Here is a 14411-nt window from a genome sequence, read left to right on the forward strand (position 1 = left end):
TGTTAACTAACTAAAATTTAAATAAAAATTAAAAATAAATAAAGACATTATCTTGGCTTATCAGAGTGGAGTGAATGTAATCACAAAGATCCTTTAAATGTGGGAATAGAAGGCAGAAGAGTCAGTCACATTATGGTGTGAGAAAGACTTGAGTAGCCATTACTGGCTTGGAAGATGGAAAGGCACCATGAGACCGAAACTGGGGACAACCTCTAGCAGTTGGAAAAAGCAAAAAATGAAAAAGAAAAAAGTCTTCTCTAGAAAAATATTAAAATATCTGGAACATATTCAATTATGTTTTAAAATCTCTGTAATGTGGTACTGATGAAGGAATGGACAGATAGATGAATAGAAAAACATTTTGTGGTCTCAAATGCATGTGCAAATTTAATATATGATAAAGGTGACATCTCAGTTAAGTATGGAAAGAGAAATCTTTGTAATGGAGGTATTGGGTTAATTGGATATCCATAAGGGCAAAAATAAATTGTATTCATGAATCATACTGATACTAAGAGAAATCCCAAATGGGTTAGAGATCTAAATATAAAAAGTGAAATGATGGAAGGAATCATGGTAAAATCTTCTAACATCTGTTAGTAGTAGAAGTCCTTTGCTAACTATGACTCAAATTCCAGACGCAGTTAATCAAAGTATTGTTAAATTGACTATATGTTTTTTAACTCAAGAGGAGTAAAATGTTATATGAGAAAAATAATTGCAGTTATACCATGAATAGTTAATATGTTTAACATATAGTTTCTAAAAATAGAGAAACAGTCAATAACCCTATAGAAAAAAATAGGACAAGATATAGGCAAGTCACAGAAAAAAAGTGCAAATGGCCTTTACTCCAATCCTACTTCTAGAAATCACTTGTAAAGACACAATTTTATGTGTATACTACCCAAAGCAATCAACACATTTAATGCAATTCCTATTAAAATACCAATAGCATTTTTCACAAACTAGAACAAAAATCCTAAAATTTGTATGGAGCCATGAAAGACCCCAAATTGTCAAAGCAATCTTGAAAAAGAAAAGCAAAGCTGGAGGCATCACAATTCCAGACTTCAGGTTATATTACAAAACTGTCGTAATCAAAACAGTATGGTAATGATACAAAAATAGGTAGATCAACAGAACAGAAAAGAAAATCCAGAAATAAGAAGGGCGGAGCAAGATGGCGGAGGAGTAGGAGACCTGGATTTCGTCTAGACTCAGGAATTCAGCTGGATAGGGATCAAACCATTCTGAACACCTACAAACTCAACAAGAGATCGAAGAAAAGAACAGCAACAACTCTCTGAACAGAAAAGCGACGACTTTCTGGAAGGTAGGACGTGCAGAGAAGTGAATCCAAGGCAATATTCGGGAGGATAGACGGCGGGGGAGGGGCCTCCATCGGCCGCTTCTGGCAAGTGATAGAGCCGCAGAGCACAAAATCAGAACTTTTAGAAGTCTGCTCCGCTGAGGGACGTTGCTCTGGTGGCTAAGTGGGGGGTAGAACCCTCGTGGGACAGTGTGCTCTCAGGACCCTCGGGGTCACAGAAAGACCGGGGGTCCCTGAGTGCAGCAGAGCTCCCAGGTATCGGAGCAGGGAAGCCGGCTGCAGAGACGGAGCCGAGGTGCAGGCTCTCAGCTCGGGGTTGCCATAAACCATGATACGGGGCACAGTCAGGTCTCTGCTCCTCCAGCAGGGACCCAACAAGTGGCAGATCCAGGGAGACTCCCCTTCCTCCCCCGGGAGGAGCGGCGCGGGAGCGCACCACAGGGATCTGCTGGGTTTGGAGACTCCACACGGGGTCGGGTGCCAGAGATAGAAATGCTCGGTCACAGGCCGGGTGAGCACGGAGTGCGGCCAGAGACCGGGGAGACAGGAGTGACAACCTGCTTTTTCCTGGGGGCGCACTGAGAGGCGGGGCCCCGAGTTCTCGGCTCCTCCAGCGCGGAGATTGGGAGGCCACCACTTTCACTCTCGGCCTCCAAAGCTGTACAGAAAGCTTGCAGGGAACAAAAGCTCCCGAGAGCAAACCTGAGAAGATTACTTAGCCCAAACCGGGCAAGGGCGGGGCAATTCTGCCTCTGGCAAAGACATTTGGGAACCATGACAACAGGCGCCTCCTCCAGAAGATCAGCAAGAACAGCCAGCCAAGACCAAGTTTACCCATCAATGAGAACGGCAGAACTCCAGCGCTAGGGGAATACTGCACATAGAATGCATGGCTTTTTTACCATGATTCTTTAGTCTTTCAAAGTTAATTTTTTTTAACTGTCTTTTTTTTTTTAATTTTTCTTTTTCCCTTTTTCAACCAACATCTTATCAATCCCTTTTTTAAAAAAAAATTTTTATTTTTCATTTTTAGAGTCATATTCTATCCCTTCATAGTAGTTACCCGTATTTTTGGCATATATATATAAGTTGTTCTCTCTTTAAAATTTTGAGATAGTTTCTTCTAACAGATCAAAATATACCCTAAATCTATAGTGTATGGTTTTTTTCTACTCCCCTGCCTGATCACATTCTCTCCCTTTTTTTTTCTTTTTTTTTAATTCTCTTCTTTCTATTTTCAAACAACTTCTTATCAATTCCTTTTATAAAATTTTTTATAATTTTCATCTTTACAGTCATATTCCATCCCTTCATCATATCAACCCTTATTTTTGTACATATATAGATTTTTCTTTCTTTAAAATTTTGGGAGGCACTTTCTTCTAACAGACCAAAATACACCCAAAATCTAGTGTGTGGCACTGATCTATGCACAAGCCTGATCATATTTGATCATATTATGGTTTTTTTTTTTGTTTTGTTCTGTTTTTGTTCGTTTTTATCTTTATCTTTATCTTTTTATTTTTATTTTCTTTTTCTTTTTTCTCTCTTTCCCTTTCTTTTCCCCCTACTTCAGGTCTTTTCTGATTTGTTTAGAGTATATTTTCTGGGAACGTTGTTACCCTGTTAGCATTTTGTTCTCTCATTCATCTATTCTCCTCTGCACAAAATGACAAGATGGAAAAAATCACCTCAACAAAAAGAACAAGAGGCAGTACCGACTGCCAGGGACCTACTCAATACGCACATTAGTACGATGTCGGATCTAGAGTTCAGAAACATCACTTTGAAGATACTAGCTGGGTTTGAAAAAAGAATGGAAGTTATTAGAGAAACCCTTTCTGGAGAAATAAAAGAACTAAAATCTAACCAAGTTGAAATCAAAAAGGCTATTAATGAGGTGCAATAAAAAATGGGGGCGCTAACTGCTAGGATAAATGAGGCAGAGGAGAGAATCAGTGATATAGAAGACCAAATGATGGAAAATAAAGAAGCTGAGAAAAAGAGAGAGAAACAACTACTGGATCATGAGGGCAGAATTCGAGAGATAAGCGATACCATAAGACGAAACAATATTAGAATAATTGGGATCCCAGAAGAAGAAGAAAAAGAGACAGGGGCAGAAGGTATATTGGAGCAAATTATAGCAGAGAACTTCCCTAATTTGGGGAAGGAAACAGGCATCAAAATCCAGGAAGCACAGAGAACCGCTCTCAAAATCAATAAAAATAGGTCAACACCCCGACATCTAATAGTAAAACTTACGAGTCTCAGAGACAAAGAGAAAATCCTGAAAGCAGCTCGGGAGAAGAGATATGTAACCTACAAAGGTAGAAATATTAGATTGGCAGCAGACTTATCCACAGAGACCTGGCAGGCCAGAAAGGACTGGCAGGATATATTCAGAGCACTAAATGAGAAAAATATGCAGCCAAGAATACTATATCCAGGTAGGCTGTCATTGAAAATAGAAGGAGAGATAAAAAGCTTCCAGGACAAACAAAAACTAAAGGAATTTGCAAACACAAAACCAGCCTTACAAGAAATCTTGAAAGGGTCCTCTAAGCCAAGAGAGAGCCTAAAAGCAACATAGACCAGAAAGGAACACAGACAATATACAGTAACAGTCACCTTACAGGCAAGACAATGGCACTAAATTCCTATCTTTCAATAGTTACCCTGAATGTAAATGGGCTAAATACCCCAATCAAAAGACACAGGCTATCAGATTGGATTAAAAAAGAAGACCCATCAAAATGCTGTCGGCAAGAGACTCATTTTAGACCCAAAGACACCCCCAGATTGAAAGTGAGGGGGTGGAAAACCATTTAGCATGCTAATGGACACCAAAAGAAAGCTGGGGTGGCAATCCTTATATAAAATTAGATTTTAACCCAAAGACTGTAATAAAAGATGAGGAAGGACACTATATCCTACTTGAAGGGTCTATCCAAAAGAAGATCTAACAATTGTAAATATCTATGCCCCTAACATGGAAGCAGCCAATTATATAAGGCAATTAATAACAAAAGCAAAGAAACACAATGACAACAATACAATAATAGTGGGGGACTTTAACACCTCCCTCACTGAAATGGAAAGATCATCTAAGCAAAAGATCAACAAGGAAATAAAGACTTTAAATGACACACTGGACCAAATGGACTTCACAGATATATTCAGAACATTCCATCCCAAAGCAACGGAATACACATTCTTCTCTAGTGCCCATGGAACATTCTCCAGAATCGATCACATCCTAGGTCATAAATCAGGTCTCAACCATTACCAAATGATTGGGATCATTCCCTGCCTATTGTCAGACCACAATGCTTTGAAACTAGAACTCAATCACAAGACGAAAGTCGGAAAGAACTCAAATACATGGAGGCTAAAGAGCATCCTACTAAAGAATGAATGGGTCAACCAGGAAATTAAAGAAGAATTTAAAAAATTCATGGAAACAAATGAAAATGAAAACACAACTATTCAAAATCTTTGGGATGCAGCAAAGGCAGTCCTAAGAGGAAAGTATATAGCAATACAAGCCTTTCTCAAGAAACAAGAAAGGTCTCAAGTACACAACCTAACCCTACACTTAAAGGAGCTGGAGAAAGAACAGCAAATAAAACCTAAACCCAGCAGGAGAAGAGAAATAATAAAGATCAGAGCAGAAAGCAATGAAATAGAAACTAAAAGAACAGTAGAACAGATCAACAAAACTAGGAGCTGGTTCTTTGAAAGAATTAACAAGATTGATAAACCCCTGGGCAGACTTCTCAAAAAGAAAAGAGAAATGACCCAAATCAACAAAATCATGAATGAAAGAGGAGAGATCACAACCAACACCAAAGAAATACAAACAATGATAAGAACATATTATGAGCAACTCTATGCCAGCAAATTAGATAACTTGGAAGAAATGGATGCATTCCTAGAGATGTATCAACTACCAAACTGAACCAGGAAGAAATACAAAACCTGAACAGACCTATAACCACTAAGGAAATTGAAGCAGTCATCAAAAATCTCCCAACAAACAAGAGCCCAGGGCCAGATGACTTCCCAGGGGAATTCTACCAAACATTTCAAGAAGAATTAATACCTATTCTTCTGAAACTGTTCCAAAAAATAGAAATGGAAGGAAAACTTCCAAACTCGTTTCATGAGGGCACCATTTCCTTAATCCCAAAACCAAAGACCCCATCAAAAAGGAGAATTACAGACCAATGTCCTTGATGAACATGGATGCAAAAATTCTCCCCAAAATACTAGCCAATAGGATCCAACAATACATTAAAAGGATTATTCACCATGACCAAGTGGGATTTATCCCTGGGCTGCAAGGTTGGTTCAACATCCGCAAATCAATCAACGTGATACAATACATTAACAAAAGAAAGAACAAGAATCATATGATCCTCTCAATAGATGCAGAAAAAGCATTTGACAAAGTACAGCATCCTTTCTTGATCAAAACTCTTCAGAGTATAGGGATAGAGGGTACATACCTCAATATCATAAAACCCATCTATGAAAAACCTACAACGAATATCATTCTCAATGGGGAAAAACTGAGAGCTTTCCCCCTAAGGTCAGGAACACGGCAGGGATGTCCAATATCACCACTGCTATTCAACATAGTATTAGAAGTCCTAGCCACAGCAATCAGACAACAAAAAGAAATAAAAGGCATCCAAATTGGCAAAGAAGAAGTCAAACTCTCACTATTTGCAGATGGTATGATACTTTATGTGGAAAACCCAAAAGACTCCACCCCAAAACTGCTAGAACTCATACAGGAATTCAGTTAAGTGGCAGGATATAAAATCAATGCACAGAAATCAGTGGCATTCCTATACACCAACAACAAGACAGAAGAAAGAGAAATAAAGGAGTCGATCCCATTTACAATTGCACCCAAAATCATAAGATACCTAGGAATAAATCTAAACAAGAGGCAAAGGATCTGTACTCAGAAAACTATAAAATACTCATGAAAGAAATTGGGGAAGACACAAAGAAATGGAAAAATGTTCCATGCTCATGGATTGGAAGAACAAATATTGTGAAGATGTCAATGCTACCTAGAGCAATCTACACATTCAATGCAATCCCCATCAAAATACCATCCACTTTTTTCAAAGAAATGGAACAAATAATCCTAAAATTTGTATGGAACCAGAAAAGACCCCAAAGAGCCAGAGGAATGTTGAAAAAGAAAAGCAAAGCTGGCGGCATCACAATTCCGGACTTCCAGCTCTATTACAAAGCTGTCATCATCAAGACAGTATGGTACTGGCACAAAAACAGACACATAGATCCATGGAAGAGAATAGAGAGCCCAGAAATGGACCCTCAACTCTATGGTCAACTAATCTTCAACAGAGCAGGAAAGAATGTCCAATGGAAAAAAGACAGTCTCGGGGCGCCTGGGTGGCTCAGTCGTTAAGCGTCTGCCTTCGGCTCAGGTCATGATCCCAGGGTCCTGGGATCGAGCCCCGCATCGGGCTCCCTGCTCCGCGGGAAGCCTGCTTCTCCCTCCCCCACTCCCCCTGCTTGTGTTCCCTCTCTCGCTGTGTCTTTCTCTGTCAAATAAATAAATAAAATCTTAAAAAAAAAAAAAAAGGAAAAAAGACAGTCTCTTCAACAAATGGTGTTGGGAAAATTGGACAGCCACATGCAGAAGAATGAAACTGGACCATTTCCTTACACCACACACAAAAATAGACTCCAAATGTTTGAAAGACCTCAATGTGAGACAGGAGTCCATCAAAATCCTAAACAGAACACAGGCAGCAACCTCTTCGACCTCAGCCGCAGCAACTTCTTCCTAGAAACATCGCCAAAGGCAAGGGAAGCAAGGGCAAAAATGAATTATTGGGACTTCATCAAGATGAAAAGCTTTTGCACAGCAAAAGAAACAGTCAACAAAACCAAAAGACAACCAACAGAATGGGAGAAGATATTTGCAAATGACATATCAGATAAAGGGCAAGTATCCAAAATCTATAAAGAACTTACCAAACTCAACACCCAAAGAACAAATGATCCAATCAAGAAATGGGCAGAAGACATGAACAGACATTTTTCCAAAGAAGACATCCAAATGGCCAAGTGACACATGAAAAAGTGCTCAACATTGCTTGGCATCAGGGAAATCCAAATCAAATCCTCAATGAGATACCACCTCACACCAGTCAGAATGGCTAAAATTAACAAGTCAGGAAATGACAGATGTTGGTGGGGATGCGGAGAAAGGGGAACCCTCCTACGCTGTTGGTGGGAATGCAAGCTGGTGCAGCCACTCTGGAAAACAGTATGGACGTTCCTCAAAAAGTTGAAAATAGAGCTACTATTCGATCCAGCAATTGCACTACTGGGTATTTACCCCAAAGATACAAATGTAAGGATCTGAAGGGGTACGTGCACCCTGAGGTTTCTAGCAGCAATGTTCACAATAGCCAAATTGTGGAAAGAGCCAAGATGTCCATCGACAAATGAGTGGATAAAGAAGATGTCATAAACATATACAATGGAATATTATGCAGCCATCAAAAGGAATGAGATCTTGCCATTTGCAATGAAGTGGATGAAACTGGCGGGTGTTATGCTGAGCGAAATAAGTCAATCAGAGAAAGACATGTATCATATGACTTCACTGATATGAGGAATTCTTAATCTCAGGAAACAAACAGGGTTGCTGGAGTGGGGGGTGGGGTGGGAGGGATGGGGTGGCTGGGGGATAGACATTGGGGAGGGTATCTGCTATGGTGAATGCTGTGAATTGTGCAAGAGTGTTGAATCACAGATCTGTACCTCTGAAACAAATCATGCAAAATATGTGAAGAAAAAAAAAAAGAAGATAGCAGGAGGGGAAGAATGAAGGGGGGGAATCAGAGGGGGAGGTGAACCATGAGAGACGGTGGACTCTGAAAAACAAACTGAGGGTTCTAGAGGGGAGGGAGGTGGGAGGATGGGTTAGCCTGGTGATGGGTATTAAAGAGGGCACGTTCTGCATGGAGCACTGGGTGTTATGCACAAACAATGAATCATGGAACACTACATCAAAAACTAATGATGTAATGTATGGTGATTAACATAACAATAAAAAATTTAAAAAAAAACACAAGGAGGAGGGGCAAAGATGGCAGAGTAGTAGGGGACTCTATTTCAACCAGTCCCCTGAATTGAGCTGGATATCTACCAGACCACTCTGAACACTCAGAAAATCAGCCTGAGATGTAAAAAGATATATGTGGATCTCTACCAACAGAGTATCTCCAGTGGTTGATTTCAAGGTATGAAGCGGGGAGACATGTTTCCATGGGCAGATATCAGAAGATAAACAGAAGGGGTTGGGAGCCTCCAGGATTCTGCACTGATGGAGCTCGAAAGACTCCTGTGCTGGGGACCAGGCACAGACTCGCAGACCAGTAGCGGCAGGAAAAGGACTTTAGGGCAGCCCCCTGAAATCAAACCTGGAGGTGCAGGGGTGCACATGCAAACTGGGGTTGGCTGGTGGTTTTAGAAGCACAAAGGGCAGAGACATGCCTTGACCTCAGAACGAGGGCTGGGAGTGTTGCTGTGGGATGAACAACCCAGGACACTGTGGTTTTAGCAGCACAGACAGAAACAGAGACAGTGTGGCCTGGAGAGCGAACTGAAGAACAGACTGCAACCTCTCTTGTGCCTTGAAAATATGTGTATTTTGCTGTTGTTTGGTAAAATGAGGCAGATGGTTGGAAATTGTCTCTTCTGCTCTGACTCTTGGAAGAGATGTGGAAAGTCACCAGGGAAAGCCAACAGAGAAGAAAAGTCTCCCAAAACCGGTTTTCACTGAACCCAACCCCCAACACAGAGGACAGGGCAACTCTGTACAAACAGGGTTGCCAGAGGAACAGCATGGCAGGCCCTTCCCCCAGAAGACAGGCTGATAGAACAAGAGGCTGACAATCCTAAGGTCCCTATAAAACAGGTGCATCTTGCTTGGATTGTGATCAATAATTTGGACTCTGTACATTCCCTCAACCACCCCTCAACAGAATGACTAAGAGGAGGAACCCCCCAAACAGGAAAGACTCAAAGAATGTCACTTCTGCCACAGATTTACAAATGGACATAGATATAAGCAAAATGTCGGAAATAGACTTCAGGGTAACAGTTATGAAGACGATAGCTAGAATGGAGAAATGATTAATGGCAACATAGAGTCTTTAAGGGCAGAAATGAGAGCTGAATTGGCAGAACTTAAAAATGCTATCAATGAGATACAATCTAATGTAGATATTCTAACAGCTAGGGTAAACAAGGCAGAAGAACGAATTAGTGACCTAGAAGACAAACTGATAGAAAAGAAGGAAACCAAGGCGGCCTGGGAAAAACAACTTAAAATCCATGAAATCAGAAACAGAGAAATAAGTGACACCATGAAACTTTCCAATGTCAGAATTATTGGGATCCCTGAGGGGGTGGAGAGAGAGGACTAGAAGATATATATGAGCAAACTGTAGCTGAGAAGTTCCCTAATCTGGCGAATGAAACAAGCATTCCTGTTCTAGAGGCAGAAAAGACCCCTCCCAAGATCAAGGAAAGCAGGCCAACACCCCAGCATGTAATAGTAAAACTTACAAATCTTACAACCAAGGAAACCATCTTAAGGGCAGTTAGGGAGAAGAGGTTCCTTATGTACAGAAGGAGGAACATCAGAATAAAGTCAGACCTATCCAGAGAGACCTGGCAAGCCAGAAAGGCCTGGCAAGACATATTCAGGGTACTAATTGAGAAGAACATGCAGCCAGGAATACTTTATCTGGCAAGGCTGTCATTTAGAATGGATGGAGAGATACAGAGCTTCCAACACTGGCAGAAACTGAAAGAATATGTGACCACAAAGCCAGCCCTGCAAGAAATATTAAGGGGGGGTTCTATAACTTCAGAGAAGTGTCTTTTCATATCTTCTGCCCACTTTTTGACTTGATTATTTGTTTTTTGGGTGTTGAGTTTGAGAAGTTCTTTATAGATCTTGGATACCAGCCCTTTATCTGTAGTGTCATTTGCAAATATCTTCTCCCATTCTGTGGGTTGCCTCTTTGTTTTGTTGACTGTTTCCTTTGCTGTGCAGAAGCTTGATGATCTTGATGAAGTCCCCAAAGTTCATTTTCACTTTTGTTTCTCTTGTCTTTGGAAAAGTGTCTTGAAAGAAGTTGCTGTGGGTGGTGTCAAAGAGGTTACTGCCTATGTTCTCTAGGATTTTGATGGACTCCTGTCTCACATTGAGGTCTTTCATCCACTTTGAGTTTATCTTTGTGAATGGTGTTAGAGAATGGTCGAGTTTCATTCTTCTGCATGTGGCTGTCCAATTTTCCCAGCACCATTTATTAAAGAGACTGTCTTTTTTCCATTGCATACCTTTTCCTGCTTTGTCAAAGATTATTTGACCACAGCGTTGAGGGTCCATATCTGGGTTCTCTATTCTGTTCCATTGGTCTATATGTCTGTTTTTGTGCCAGTACCATGCTGTCTTGGTGATCACAGCTTTGGAATATAGCTTGAAATCGGGCAACGTGATGCCCCCAGCTTTGTTTTTCTTTTTCAACATTTCCTTGGCCATTTGGGGTCTTTTCTGATTCCATACAAATTTTAGGATTGTTTGTTCCAGCACTTTGAAAAATATCATTGGAATTTTGATTGGGATGGCATTGAAGGTATAGATTGCTCTGGGTAGCATAGACATTTTAACAATGTTTATTCTTCCAATTCATGAGCATGGAATATTTTTCCATCTTTTTGTGTCTTCTTCAATTTCTTTCATGAGTGTTTTGTAGTTCCTAGAGTATAGATCCTTTACCTCTTTGGTTAGGTTTATTCCGAGGTATCTTATGGTTTTTGGTGCTATTATAAATGGAATCGTTTCTCTAATTTCTTTTTCTACAGTTGCATTGTTAGTGTATAAGAAAGCAACTGATTTCTGTGCATTGATTTTGTATCCTGCCACATTACTGAATTGCTGTATGAGTTCTAATAATTTGGGGGTGGAGTCTTTTGGGTTTTCCACATAAAGTATCACATCATCTGCAAAAAGAGAGAGGTTGACTTCTTCTTTGCCAATTTGAATACCTGTTATTTCTTTTTGTTGTCTGATTAGTGTTGCTAGGACTTCTAGTACTATGTTGAACACTAGTGGCGAGAGTGGGCATCCTTGACGTGTTCCTGATCTTAAGGGAAAGGCTCTCAGCTTTTCCCATTGAGGATGATATTCGCTGTGGGGTTTTCATAGATGGATTTTATGAACTTGAGGAATGTTCCCTATAGTCTGAAGATTTTAATCAGGAAAGGATGTTGTATTTTGTCGAATGCTTTTTCTGCATCAATTGAGAGGACCATATGGTTCTTCTTCCTCCTCTTATTAATGTGTTTTATCACATTGATTGATTTGCGAATGTTGAACCACCCTTGCATCCCGGGGATAAATCCCACTTGGTCGTGGTGGATGATCCTTTTAATGTATTGTTGGATCCTATTAGCTAGGATTTTGTTGAGGATTTTGGAATCCATATTCATCAGGGATATGGGTCTGAAATTCTCCTTTTTGATGGGGTCTTTGCCTGGTTTGGGGATTAAGGTAATGCTGGCCTCATAGAATGAGTTTGGAAGTTTTCCTTCTGTTTCAATTTTTTGAAACAGCTTCAGCAGAATAGGTATTAGTTCTTCTTTGAATGTTTGGTAGAATTTCTCAGGGAATCCATCAGGCCCTGGACTCTTGTTTTTTGGGAGGTTTTTGATAACTGCTTCAATCTCGTTACTGGTTATTGTCCTCTGCAGGTTGTCAATTTCTTCCTGTTTCAGTCTTGGCAGGTCTCCAGGAAGGACTCCATTTCATCTAGATTGCTCAGTTTATTGGCATATAGTTGTTGATAATAATTTCTTTTGTTTTTTTTATACTGGTATCAAGAGCAGAGGTGTTTATTAGCAAATTTCTCTCTGCTCTCTGTCCCCTGAAGTCTCACCTTTAAGATTGTTCATAGAAGCCTGTGCTTTATATTTATGGAATTTATCACAGTTTGGAATGTTCTATTTCTTTTTTTTTTTATTTTTTTTATTGTTATGTTAATCCCCATACATTACATCATTAGTTTTAGATATAGTGTTCCATGATTCATTGTTTGTGCATAACACCCAGTGTTCCATGCAGAATGTGCCCTCCTCAATACCCATCACCAGGCTAACCCATCCTCCCACCCCCCTCCTCTCTAGAACCCTCAGTTTGTTTTTCAGAGTCCATCGTCTCTCATGGTTCTTCTCCCCCTCCGATTTCCCCCCCTTCATTCTTCCGCTCCTGATACATTCTTCTTCTTCTTTTTTTTTTTCTTAACATGTATTGCATTATTTGTTTCAGAGGTACAGATCTGAGATTCAACAGTCTTGCACAATTCACAGTGCTTACCAGAGCACACACCCTCCCCAGTGTCCATCACCCAGTCACCCCATCCCTCCCACCCCACCCCTCACTCCAGCAACCCTCAGTTTGTTTCCTGCGATTAAGAATTCCTCATATCATTGAGGTCATATGATACATGTCTTTCTCTGTTTGACTTATTTCGCTCAGCATAATACCCTCCAGTTCCATCCACGTCGTTGCAAATGGCAAGATCTCATTCCTTTTGATGGCTGCATAATATTCCATTGTATATATATACCACATCTTCTTTACCAATTCATCTGTCGATAGACATCTTGGCTCTTTCCACAATTTGGCTATTGTGGACATTGCTGCTATAAACATTGGGGTGCACGTACCCTTTCGAGTCCCTACTTTTGTATCTTTGGGGTAAATACCCAGTAGTGCAATTGCTGGATCATATGGTAGCTCTATTTTCAACTTTTTGAGAAACCTCCATAGTGTTTTCCAGAGTGGCTGCACCAGCTTGCATTCCCAGCAACAGTGTAGGAGGGTTCCCCTTTTTCCACATCCCCGCCAACATCTGTCATTTCCTGACTTGTTAATTTTAGCCATTCTGACTGGTGTGAGGTGGTATCTCATTGAGGTTTTGATTTGGATTTCCCTGATGCCGAGCGATGTTGAGCACTTTTTCATGTGTCTGTTGGCCATTTGGATATCTTCTTTGGAAAAATGTCTGTTCATGTCTTCTGCCCATTTCTTGATTGGATTCTTTGTTCTTTTGGTGTTGAGTTTGATGAGTTCTTTATAGATTTTAGATACTAGCCCTTTATCTGATATGTCATTTGCAAATATCTTCTCCCATTCTGTCAGTTGTCTTTTGGTTTTGTTGACTGTTTCCTTTGCTTTGCAAAAGCTTTTTATCTTGATGAAGTCCCAATAGTTCATTTTTCCCCTTGCTTCCCTTGCCTTTGGCGATGTTTCTAAGAAAAAGTTGCTGCGGCTGAGGTCGAAGAGGTTGCTGCCTGTGTTCTCCTTTAGGATTTTGATGGACTCCTGTCTCACATTGAGGTCTTTCAAACATTTGGAGTCTATTTTTGTGTGTGGTGTAAGGAAATGGTCCAGTTTCATTCTTCTGCATGTGGCTGTCCAATTTTCCCAACACCATTTGTTGAAGAGACGGTCTTTTTTCCATTGGACATTCTTTCCTGCTTTGTCAAAGATTAGTTGACCATACAGTTAAGGGTCCATTTCTGGGCTCTCTATTCTGTTCCATTGATCTATGTGTCTGTTTTTGTGCCAGTACCATACTGTCTTGATGATGACAGCTTTGTAGTAGAGCTGGAAGTCCGGAATTGTGATGCCGCCAGCTTTGCTTTTCTTTTTCAACATTCCTCTGGGTATTTGGGGTCTTTTCTGGTTCCATACAAATTTTAGGATTATTTGTTCCATTTCTTTGAAAAAAGTGGATAGTATTTTGATGGGGATTGCATTGAATGTGTAGATTGCTCTAGGTAGCATTGACATCTTCACAATATTTGTTCTTCCAATCCATGAGCATGGAACGTTTTTCCATTTCTTTGTGTCTTCCTCACTTTCTTTCATGAGTATTTTATAGTTCTCTGAGTACAGATCCTTTGCCTCTTTGGTTTGATTTATTCCTAGGTATCTTATGGT

Source organism: Halichoerus grypus, chromosome 14 (assembly GCF_964656455.1).
Source record: "Halichoerus grypus chromosome 14, mHalGry1.hap1.1, whole genome shotgun sequence".
NCBI lineage: Eukaryota > Metazoa > Chordata > Mammalia > Carnivora > Phocidae > Halichoerus > Halichoerus grypus.